We start from the raw sequence: 254 nt of genomic DNA, 5'->3' as shown, positions 1-254 counted from the left end.
AAAAAAAAAAAAAAAAAAAAAAAAAAAAAAAAAAAAAAGAATCATATTGAATTTATATTTCAAAACAATTCACAAAAAAAAAACACAAGAAATATTAATTCATGATTCACCCAGCTACCACTCGGTGTACACTTGAACTGACGAAAAAAAGTAGAAAGAAAGTTCAATGCAAAACTTGAATAAATCCATAACAATGTTTGCTGCAGTCACCACAGAGCGAATACACCATAAGTCCTTTTAGTTGCTGCGTTTCT

The sequence above is a fragment of the Eimeria mitis genome, genomic scaffold, assembly GCF_000499745.2.
Source record: "Eimeria mitis Houghton genomic scaffold, Emh_scaff747, whole genome shotgun sequence".
Classification (NCBI taxonomy): Eukaryota; Apicomplexa; class Conoidasida; order Eucoccidiorida; family Eimeriidae; genus Eimeria; species Eimeria mitis.
This window is presented reverse-complemented; position numbering follows the sequence as displayed.